We start from the raw sequence: 9,093 nt of genomic DNA, 5'->3' as shown, positions 1-9,093 counted from the left end.
ATTGAATGTCGTGCTAGACATTGGCTTGAGACTCATACTGTCAAGTGTTTTATTGACATCATGTAAAATGTCTACTTGCTTGTATGTGTTTGGTATTGCAAGCAAAGTTTCCCTAGTACCATCTTCCATGGTTCTACTCTTATGTGGCATTCTCTCCGAGTTTTCATCAACAAAAGAGCGCATCAATGCCCTTCCCATTTCTGTATGGTCTCTTCCTTTTCTCATGACACCATCATTACCATGCACTGAGCATCTAACCCCATTCTCAAAATGTTCACGGTAACAATAAAATGAAGTTTTTGGAATGCCATGAATTTCGTACCAAGCTCTACTACAAACCTCAGTGCCATTAAAAGAAAACACATACCATGTCTTTGTAGTTGTTTTGTTCTCACGCCATGCAATCAACATTATATCATACACATAGTTTGTTCTATTTTGCAAACTCTGTCCCCAAGATTCATTGCGCATAGCCATGACCTTATCTCGATTGGCATATTGACAACACCTTTCGGAACAACAATCTATGGTTGAAACAAGCTGGATAGGTGCTAGAGATGCTTGATTGGATCTCTTAGAAGCTTTCACTAACATTTTTGGCTTCCTATTTACAAAGCAATATTTTTGCTTTTTTGAAATAGGCTCTACCAAATAAGCTGATTAAATGCATGTGTCTTGTAACGCATGCATAGCATGTAGATCCTCATAGCATAACAATTCTTTTCCATCCATAGTTGTCACTCTCTTGATAGGCCAACAAACTAGATTAATGTTGCATACACTAGCTTCAGCAGAAATAGTAGCCTCATCTGCATAGGATGTTTCGATACCAATACCAATGTTATCTTCACCTAGCTCACCAAAGTTTACATACAGAGTCAAACAGACACACATACATGACAACCCCTTCGGCTACTACATGCGTTAAATTGCTTTCATCCCAAAGTTGAACCCTCTTATCCTTCCAAACCTCTCTGTAGCTCATTCCATTACATTGTGCATCCAATGCTCCTTCTGCTTTGTCAGCCTCATGCATAGAAGCCCCTTTGTACTGCATCTCATTTATATGTTGCAACAACCCACTACTCCATTTCACAATACTATGAAAAGCATCTCCCACTGTCAATGCATCCATTGTTGGAAAAGAGATGAGTGCTTTCTTTTCAAAACACAAATCAACTGACATCGATACATTGCTTTCCCCAATAAGCATGCCCGAACAATATGCACTCGGATTTATTTCAAATACAGTCCCAATGGCAACGTTTTGTGTCGCTACAAACATGCACACTCTATCATAATGATTGAAATTAGCCATACCTGCAAGAAGATTTGCAAGAATAATTGTTAAACAAACCGCTTGCAGAGTATATTGATTTATGTAGCATAAAGCATAACAAGTATGTATGTAGGTGTTTCATGAGAAGCACCCTGTGGCCTGAAGGTCATAGGGTTCCCTCTATGCTACTAAGAATCTCTTTGTGCTCTATGCTCTATTGTCTATGCTCTATGATCTATATTGACTTCCTATCGCCCCTAGACCACAAGGCACCCTCATTGTTTCCAAAACAACCCTCATTGTTTTTCTATGGCCCCAGGGCCATAGCTCTCTATGCCAGTATAAAGCATATTTGCTCTATATTAGCTCCCTAAGGCCTGAAGGCCATAGGGTTGTCCTCAAGACTACCTCACGGAGTTTCATGTCAAGTATATATACATCGTATGGCCTTAGGTCCATAGGGAGTTTCATGTCAAGTATATATACATCCTATGGCACCCCATGACCCTAGGGCCATAAGATCTCCAAATGAAACATGCGGAAATGTATGGCCCTTGAGCTTATACATTGCAACCCCATGACCCTAGGGCCATAGGATCAGCATATGAAACATATGGCAATGTATGGCCCTTGAGCTTATACATTGCAACCCCATGACCCTAGGGCCATAGGATCGGCATATGAAACATACGACAATGTATGGCCCTTGAGCTTATACATTGCAACCCCGTGACCCTAGGGCTATAGGATTTCCAAACGGAACATAGGGCAACATATGGCCCTTGAGCTTATAGATTGACACCCCATGGCCCTAGGGCCACAAGACTTCAAAACATACAAAAAGACAACCTATGGCCCTAAGCCCAAGGGTGTGAGTTCAAGGGTGGCCAAGATGTCAATGCAGCCCCATGCCCTGTGGCCATAGGATTTCCAAATGGAACAGAGGACAACGTATGGCCCTTTTATACATTGACACCCTATGGCCCTAGGGCCACAAGACTTCAAAACATACAAAAAGACAACCTCTGGCCCTAAGCCCAAGGGTGTGAGTTCAAGGGTGGCCAAGATGTCAATGCAGCCCCATGGCCCTGCGGCCATAGGATTTCCAAATAGAACATAGGACAATGTATGGCCCTTGAGCTTATACATTGACACCCTATGGCCCTAGGACCACAAGACTTCAAAACATACAAAAAGACAACCTATGGCCAAGATGTCAAAGGTGGCCAAGATATCAATGCAGCCCCATGGCCCTAGGGCCATAGGATCTCTATATGGAACATGTGGCACCCTATGGCCCTTGAGCTTATACATTGCCACCCTATGACCCTAGGGCCATAGGATTTCCAAATGGAACATAGGCAATGTATGGCCCTTGAGCTTATACATTGCCACCCTATGGCCCTAGGGCCACAAGCTCTCACAACATACAATAAGAGAACCTAAGGCCCCTAAGCTCAAGGGTGCAGCGGGTTCAAGGGTGGCCAAGATATCAATGCAGCCCCATGGCCCTAGGCCCATAGAATCTCTATATGGGACATGTGGCACCCTATGGACCTTGAGCTTATACATTGCCACCCCATTACCCTAGGGCCATAGGATTTCCGAATGGAACATAGGCAATGTATGGCCATTGAGTTTATACATTGCCACCCCATGGCCCTAGGGCCGTAGGATCTCCATATGGTATATGTGGAACCCTATGGCCCTTGAGCTTACATATTTCCACCCCATGACCCTAGGGCCATAGGATCTCCAACTAGAAAGTAGGGCAACGTATGGCTCTTGAGATTATACATTGTCGTGGACCTAGGGCCATAGGATCTCCAATTGGAACATAGGGCTATGTATTGGAGCTTATCCATTGTCACCCCTAAACCCTAGGGCCATAGGATTTCCAAATGGAATATAGGGCAACTTATGGCTTTTGAGCTTATACATTTCCACCCTATTGCCCTAGGTCCACAAGGTTTCACATTGCCACCGTAGGGCCACAAGGATCTCACAAGATAGAAGAAGAAAACCCTAGGACATAGGATTTTCAAATGGAACTAAGTACACGCTTTGATCCTTGACCTCCAACATTGCCGTCCTATGGTGTGAGCCCAGGGGTGGCTGAGGTGTCTTCATAATAATTTTGGCCATTCAAGGGATATCCGCAAGTGGCATAAATTAAAAAAATGACGCTACGACAAACTTTGTCATAATGGGTTTTCAAATACACTTATTGATATCGGACAAAAAAATAGTACACAATTTTCGGGATAATTTTTTAAAAATTTATCTATTTTAAGTGTATTTTTTACTATGCAGATTCTGATTCTGATGTCAATATAGAGCATAGAGCATAGAGCATAGAGAGCTTCTTACTACCATAGTGGGAACCCTATGGCCTTCAAGCCACAGGGTGTCAATATAGAGAGAACAGAGGTTCTAGCATAGCGGGGACCTTATGGCCTTCAGCCCACAAGGTCTCCTCAATATAGAGCAATAGTGTTTTTTACAGGCATAGAGAGCACCCTATGGCCCTGGGTCCATAGGTTGCCAAAAAAACCCTCATGAAGGGTTTCTTTAAAACATACAAGGAACCTTGTGCCCTTAGGGTCATAAGATGTGTAGAGCATAGAGAGTTTCTTACTAGCATACATAGGACCCTATGGCCTGAACGCCATAGGGTCCCAATATAGAGCATAGATCGGTTCTTACTAGCATAGAGAGACCAAATAGTGCTTTATACTTGGGAGCATAATGTGCCAAAACAATGAGGGTTTTTACAAAACTATGAGGGCACCTTGTGGCCTTGGGGCCATAGGATGTCAATATAGAGCATATAGCATAGAGCATAGAGAGCTTCTTACTATCATAGAGGGAACCCGATGGCCTTCAAACCACAGGGTGTCAACGTAGAGAAAACAGAGGTTCTTACTAGCATAGAGGGGACCCTATGGCCTTCAGTCCACAAGGTCTCCTCAATGGCATAGAGAGAATCCTATGGCCCTAGGTCCATAGGTTTCCAAAAAACCCTCATGAAGGGTTTCTTCAAAACATATAGGATGTGTAGAACACAGAGATTTACTTACTAGCATAGGGGGGACCTTATGGCCTTCAGGCCATAGGGTGCCAATATAGAGCATAGATCGGTTCTTACTAACATAGAGAGACCAAATAGTGCTTTATACATGTGGCCATAGGGTGCCAAAACAACATTGAGGGTTTTTTCGAAACAATGAGGGCACCTTGTGGCCTTGGGGCCATAGGATGTCAATATAGATCATAGAGCATAGAGCATAGAGAGCTTCTTACTAGCATACAAGGAACCCTATGGCCTTCAGGCCACAGGGTGTCAACATAGAGAAAACAGAGGTTCTCACTAACATAGAGGGGAACCTATGGCCTTCAGCCCACAAAGTCTTCTCAATATATAGCAAATAGTGTTTTTACTAGCATAGAGAGCACCCTATGGCCCTGGGTCCATAGGTCGCCAAAAAACCATCATGAAGGGTTTATTCAAAACATAGAGGGCACCTTGTGCCCTCTATGACCCCAAGGGCACCTTGTGCCCTTGGGGTCATAGTATGTGTAGACCATAGAGAGGTTCTTACTAACATATAGGGGACCCTATGGCCTGAATTAGGGTGCCAATATAGAGAATAGATCGGTTCTTACTAGCACATAGCGGACCCTATGGCCTTTAGGCCAAAGGGTGCCAATTTAGAACAAAGATCAGTTCTTACTAGCATAGAAAGACCAAATAGTGCTTTATACGTGGGGCCATAGGGTACCAAAACAATGAGGGTTGTTCAATGGCATAGAGAGCACCCTATGTCCTTGGGTCCATAGGCTGCCAAAAAACCCTCCTGAAGGGTTTCTTCAAAACATAGAGGGAAACTTGTGGCCTTGGGGTCATCGGATGTGTAGAGCATAGAGAGGTTCTTACTAGCATACGGGGGACCCTATGGCCTGAAGGCCATAGGGTGCCAATATAGAGCATAGATCGGTTCTTACTAGCAAAGATCGGACCCTATGGCCTTCAGGGTAAAGGGTGCCAATATAGAGCATGGAGAGGCTCTTACTAGAATATAGGGGACCATATGGCTTTCAAGTCCCATGGTGCCAATATAGAGCAAAAAGTGTTTTTACTAGCATATAGAAAATCCTGACCTAGGGGGATTGGTTGTCAAAAATCCATCATAGAAGGGTTCCTATGGCCTTCAGCCCACAAGGTCTTCTCAATATAGAGTGAATAGTATTTTTCATTGGCATACAAAGCACCCTTGGGGTCCTTGAGGCCAACCCTATGGCCTTCAGGCCTTAGGGAGCTAATATAGAGCATGGTGCTTTATATCGGCATAGAGAGCTATGGCCCTAGGGCCATAACAAAACAATGATGGGTTTTTGGAAACGATGAGGGCACCTTGTGGTCTTGGGGCCATAGGAAGTCAATATAGATCATAGAGCATAGACGATAGAGCATAGAGCACAAAGATATTCTTAGTAGCATAGAGGGAACCCTATCACCTTGAGGCCACAGGGTGCCATTATAGAGTAAACAGAGGTTCTTACTAGCATAGAGGGGACCCTATGGACTTCATCCCACAAGGTCTCCTCAATATCGAACAAATAGTGGTTTTTACTTGCATGAAGAGCACCATATGGCCCTGGGCTCATAGGTTACCAGAAAACCCTCATGAAGCGTTTCTTTAAAACATTGTGGCCACCTTGTGGCCTTGGGGCCATAGGATGCCAATGTAGAGCATAGAGAGGTTCTTACTAGCATGCAGGGGACCCTATGGCCTTCGGGCCACATGATGCCATATGGTGTTGGTGTAGAGGCTCTAAAGGGGTATTTAGGCCATTCAAGGGATACTTCTTTGAGGGTCCTCTAATGTCATAAGGGAACATGTGATCACACTACCATAGAGTGGCCTAGGTACACTTGTAGAACCATTTTGTTGGCACCCTTTGGACCTAGGACCACATGGTTTAACATAGAGGTGACTCTATGGCCCTAGGTCCATATGGATGTAATAATATCCATCTTGTCTAAATATATGTCATTCTTTTTACAGAAAATGTCTCAGAAGATAAAGTCAAAGTCAGTTGATGCAATAGGCTCAACACCAAGTTCTTGGTATCTAGATTTTCACTTACCAATGGTGGAAGTGATGAGAAATTCTACTTGTTCTTTCAAGATAAAGAGCAATTGCCCTTCAAGGACTGTCGTATTGTCAAGGAGATAAAGAAAGATTGTTCAGATCTTGAAATTTCTCCATGCCTTGGAGTAAAACTACTCAATGGTGACTCCTACTTGTTGGAGCCTGTGGCCATTGCTCAAAAATTGGTGAAGGTTGATTATGAAGGAGTGACAATGACAAAAGTAGGGTGGGTGGAGCTTCAAGACGACACTCCAAGTGAGAACTTTATAGACTTATATATTGAGGGCTTTAAGAAAGTCAATCAATATTTAGGTAAATTGAGAAGCACAAAGAAGAATAAGAATCAAAAGAATGAAGACACAGGTACAGCAAATCAATCTAAGACGCTCAAGGAGAGTCAGACTCCCTCACTTGGAGAAAATAGTGGAAATGTGGCCGAAGAAAATCTTTCAGCTATATCCTTACAGACTCAAGAAGTAGGAGATTCTAGTGGACTTGCAACCCTAAAAGTTGGAACCCCCTCAGTGGCAGTGGTTGTGGACTCAGCATCCTTAGCTGTGTTGGAATCTATTATACAGCCCAAAGAAAAAGATCTTGATAAAGAAGTTGCCAAAACTTCTAAGAGTGGGCTAGATGGATACGTCGGAATTGAGCACTATTTTAAATTTGGTGTATAATTTACCCAATTGATCCCAGTTGAGCAATGCAACCTTGCACTAGATGGCTATAGATGTAGACCATTGTCAGATGTATATGTGAAATATCTCTTGAAGCAATTTGCAGGGCACTCTAGGCCAGTCTCCAGTGCAGCAGACTTGATACCGTATAACCCAATTGCAAAAATTCATTTACAAACAGCTGAAGTGCATGGAGAAAAGCTATCAAAATACCACTACTGGATTCTAGCTGGTCAGCATTCCATCATAGCGGCTAGAGATTGTTTGCGTAACAACAACACTAAGTGTGCTTTGAGAAAAGAGTTCTACAAGTTTAGAACTGCAAGGATAGTGGTAGACGCTCTGAAAGAGGTTGCTGTTCGAATTTCCAAAATGGAGAACATGGAGAGAATAACAGCAATGAAACACCAGCCTTATGTGGAGGTCTTGAATCATGGCCGTAGTCAATGGCTTGCATATTCTAAACCAACAAAACCCAAGGCAGGTGTTCCTGTCGGTCATCCAAGTCGAGCAGGTTGGGATGTAAGTTCCACTTCCCTATGCTTGTTTTTGTTACAAATATGTCTTGAAATAAAGTTAATTTTCTTTTCTTTATTTTGAAGGCCTTTGTAAATGTGGCAAACATCGTGTTCAACCATAAACATTTGCCAACAAAGAAGCACACATGGTCATGTACGATGATGAAATCTATGATCAGTGGATACACATCTTGGAGAAGCATCAGACATCAACTGCCCATGGGCCACAACCAAGCATAACACCTTTAGATGCCTAAATGGTTTAGAAGATAATGATGTCAAGCTACTACAACAAGAGCTGGCAGATGAGAAGATCTGCTTAGTGAAGCAACCACGTCAAGCGGGCATGCTTGAACTCACTGCACGTGCAACGGTCTTAAAGAAGACCACGGTTTTTGAGACTCAAATGTTGATGGCATTTAAAGAGATAGATCCATCAGCAATAGCAGTTACTTCATGGGATAAATTTAAGTCTCATTATAACATTACAGATGAGATTTACAAATCTCTCTTCACGAGTTGTACGCAATGGCTAAATCTCCTACTACAAAAAGGAAAGGAGAAAGAGCCAATTCCTGAGATCACTAGGGGGTATGTGCAGTGGATCATTGCACAAAAGAATGGCACTTCTAGTTTGCAATTCATTTTATCATGGACAATCAAGTGTGTTGGAAAGAATTTGGAAGGCATTGAGTTTCTCTACAATGAGAATAGCTCTAAAATTCGTGTTGGTATTTGCATCATAGACACAACACACAAAAGTCTTACATCTAGTGGTTGGAGTGCTACCCAATCTGGTAAAATATTTGATGGAGTATGTGGGTTGGCCCATCAACCATCAGAGTTTTTAATTTCCGGCTTAGTCAAGTATCAGCATGCTACTTCCCTAGAGAAGGAATTTTTTGAAAAAGCTAAATGGTATGAAATGCACGTTCTATCTTTGAGCTCCTTAACGGGATCAGAGACCATCCAAACACGTGCTCTTCGCGAAGTAATTTTTGGGGTTTGGGCATTTTTCAGTCAAGGAGAGCAGTACACCAACTACTCTAGTGTTCAAGAGTCATTGTTGGAGCCAATGCATACTCTCTGCATCAATGACGACGAGTATGATGCTGTGACCACGGCCAAATCCTTTTTTGTACGTCGTGCAATCAAATGCATCTGTCTCAAAGAAGATGATCAAGTGATAGACATCTTCTCATTAGGCTATGGGACTAAAGAGGCACTACAACAACAGAGAAAGGTGATATCAATTGCATGTAGTAGTGATCAAATGACGCAATTGGAATATCTTTGCCATTCCATAGTGGAAGAAGACATTGATCTTAGAAGGTGGGCAGGTGTGGATAACAGAGAAAGCCAATGCCAAGGATTCAGAGGAAGAAGAAATTGAAGAACCATTGGATGCAAGTGCTGAGGCCATTCTAGAAATTCTACAGGAAACAGGTTAAGATAGCCACCCA

Source organism: Adiantum capillus-veneris, chromosome 12 (assembly GCF_014529385.1).
Source record: "Adiantum capillus-veneris isolate H3 chromosome 12, ASM1452938v2, whole genome shotgun sequence".
Lineage (NCBI taxonomy): Eukaryota > Viridiplantae > Streptophyta > Polypodiopsida > Polypodiales > Pteridaceae > Adiantum > Adiantum capillus-veneris.
Note: the sequence above shows the minus strand (reverse complement) of the source record.